Raw genomic sequence first — 3,067 nt, 5'->3', positions numbered from 1 at the left:
ATTGTTGTGGTAGACTCCTGACTCAAGATGGCTGCAATCAGCCACAGGGGATGCTAGCTGCAACAGAAGTCTGACAGGCTGGGGCCATGTATCTTCCCCTGGCATTGGAGCTTATTCCAGTTGTTCCATCCTCAGACAGACCTGGGTATGGGGGCCATTAGGAGGCCATTATTGTATTGTTTTTCACTAACTTAGCACTAAGTTCCAGGGTAAAGTCTGTCCCACCTTTGGCAAATGGGATCTTACACTATATTATGTTGCCCAAGGTTGGGAGAGTTCTGGTGAAGGCAGTCCTTTGGCAGATGCTAAGCTGAGTCATGCTTGAGTCTCACAGTTGCAAGGATATACATGGTTTCAAGGTACATCAAAGCCCACACCAAAGGTGGCAGAGATGCAGGCTGAAACAGGGTTATATCCCATTGGTGCACAGGACTCTGCCTGTTACCTGGGCAGTTCTAATGACCCATCTCTCAGTACTAGCCTAGAGATAGATAGCTTGCTGCTCAAGGTAGGGAACAGGTGGTAGAGACAGTACCTTGACAACTAAGGCTGTCACAAAGGTCCCTTATGTCTCACAGTCACAGTGTCCTGCACAATTTCAGGATGAGGGTGGGTGTTCTCTAAGCCATTTCAAAGCTAGAAATGATGCAGACCAAAACTTGAGTCTGTTTCACTGGTGTGCATGTCTCTGCCTAATGCCAAAGCCTATCTAGAGGAACCATCTATAAGTTCTGGCCTGTGTACAGGGATTTCGAATTCTACCAGATGGTGGATCTTATCTTGGTGAGCCTGGCACTTGGCTCCAGGGAAAACCCCTGTGTTAGTTTTCCTGCTTGCTCTCCAGTGGATGGAGTCTTGATGCCTATCTACCGCCTGAGTTGAAAGGAGTTGTGTTGAGGAAAAGTTCTAGCAGCTCATTCTGCAGGTATGCCATGGGGCACTGGGTTTCACTGTGGTGAATCTGGTACTAGGCTTCAAGTCCAAGGTCTAGACTCCATTCTTTTTTCCTTCCCCAAGCAGGATGCCTCTTTCTCTACACTGGGTGCTTAGAGTTGGGGCAGGAGTGATGTAGGGAACTCCATCTTTTCCTGCCTTCTTCAATGAATGTCTTCATTTCCTTGTACTAAAAGCAGGCACTATGGTCTCTCACCTGATTTTTTTTAGGGCTTGTAAAGGTAGTTTGGTGCATAAATAGCTGTTCAACTTTGTGTTTTTGTAGGGACAATTACCAGAGGATCTTAATTGTCTGCCATCTTGCTCCTCCCATCCTATATGGTCCATATCCACTGGGGATTGGATCCAGGATTTCCCCCCTCCCACAGTACCATAATTCAAGGGTACTCCATTGTATAAAGTGGAATAATGGCTGGGCATGGTGATATAAGCCTGTAATCCTAGTAATTTAGGAAGCAGAGACAGGAGGATCCCAAGATCAAGGCCACAATCAATAACCTAGTGAGATCATGTGTTAAAATAAAAAATAAACAGGGCTGGAGATATAGATTAGTTGTAAAGTTCCCCTGGGTTCAATCCCCAGTATCAGAGAAACAAACAAACAAATAAATTAAAATAATAGCTTGGTGTAGTTATATAAACCTGTAATCCCAGTAATTCAAGAAGCAGAGGCAGGAGGATCCCAAGATGGAGGCAAGCATCAGTAACCTAGGGAGACCCTGTGTCAAAATAAAAAATAAAAAATGTTGGAGACATAGCTCAGTAGTAAAGTGCCCCTGGATTTAATCTCCAGTACCAGAAAAACAAACAACCAAACAAACAAACAAATAAATACAATGGAATAAGCTGGGTGTGGTGATGCATGCCTGTAATTCCAGAAACTCAGGAGAGTGAGGTAGGAGGATTGCAAGTTTAAGATCAGCCTGAGCAACTTGGTGAGATCCATCTCAAAAAAAAAAAAAAAAAAAGGAGCTGGAAAATATTTGCCCAGGCTACTATCAAACTTGTGGGCTCAAACCATGCTTCAGCCTCAGCCTCCTGAGCAGCTGGGACCACAAGCATGTACTACTATGTCTGGCTTCCTCCAGTATACATTAAGTCATCTCTAGATTACTTATAATTACTAACACAATGTGATATGCAATAGTTGTTGTACTGCATTGTTTAGGGAATGATGACAAGGAAAAAAAATCTGGCTGGGTAGGGTGGCACAAACCTGTAATTCCAGCAACTTGGGAGGTTAAGGCAGGAGGATTGCAAGTTGAAGACCAGTCTTAGCAATTTAGTGAGACCCTGAGCAATTTAGTGAGACCCTGTCTCAACATAAAAAAGTAAAAAAAGGGTTGGGGACTTATCTCAGTGCTAAAGCCCCTGGATCCAATCCCCAGTACACACACACACACACACACACACACACATGGCTGTAACTCTTCAAACACAATTTAAAAAATAGTATTTGTAAACTGGATACAGTGATGCAGGACTGTAATCCCAGAGACTTGGGAGGTTGAGGAGTATGGCAAATTCTAGGCCAGCCTCAGCAACTTAGAGAGACCCTGTCTCAAAAAAGGGCTGGGGATATAGTTCAGTGATAAACCACCCCTGGATTCAATCTTCAGTACCCACACCTCCATCCCACTCCAAAAAAAGTATTTGTGATCTGAGGTTGGTGAATCCAAGGATGTGGAACTAATGGATGCAGTTGTGGGCTCACTATACCAGGTTCTTTCTAATACCTTCTAAGACATCCATCGTTCCTTTATGCTGTGTATTCTTTCTTACTCTAAGGAGTAATAAATTCAACTTGTCTAACTACATATATATTCATGAACATCTAAACCATATTTTAATCTTATATATTTATACAAAAGCACACACTTCATAAAGGGACTATGTCATGCTTGCTGGAGTTGTTTTTTGTTTTTTAGGTAAAGTTTTTTTTTTTTTGTCTTGCCTTTTGCATCTCCACCCTCTTTATGGTTACTTCTATTGACCTGTATCCTATGCTTTCTTCCTTGCTCACATAATCATATACATATGTTGTCAAAAACCATACAAATCCTACTTAGTAAGAAGAGACTTTCTGGTAGTCTTTGATAGGAGGATATTGACA

This window comes from Marmota flaviventris, chromosome 9 (assembly GCF_047511675.1).
Source record: "Marmota flaviventris isolate mMarFla1 chromosome 9, mMarFla1.hap1, whole genome shotgun sequence".
Classification (NCBI taxonomy): domain Eukaryota; kingdom Metazoa; phylum Chordata; class Mammalia; order Rodentia; family Sciuridae; genus Marmota; species Marmota flaviventris.
This window is presented reverse-complemented; position numbering follows the sequence as displayed.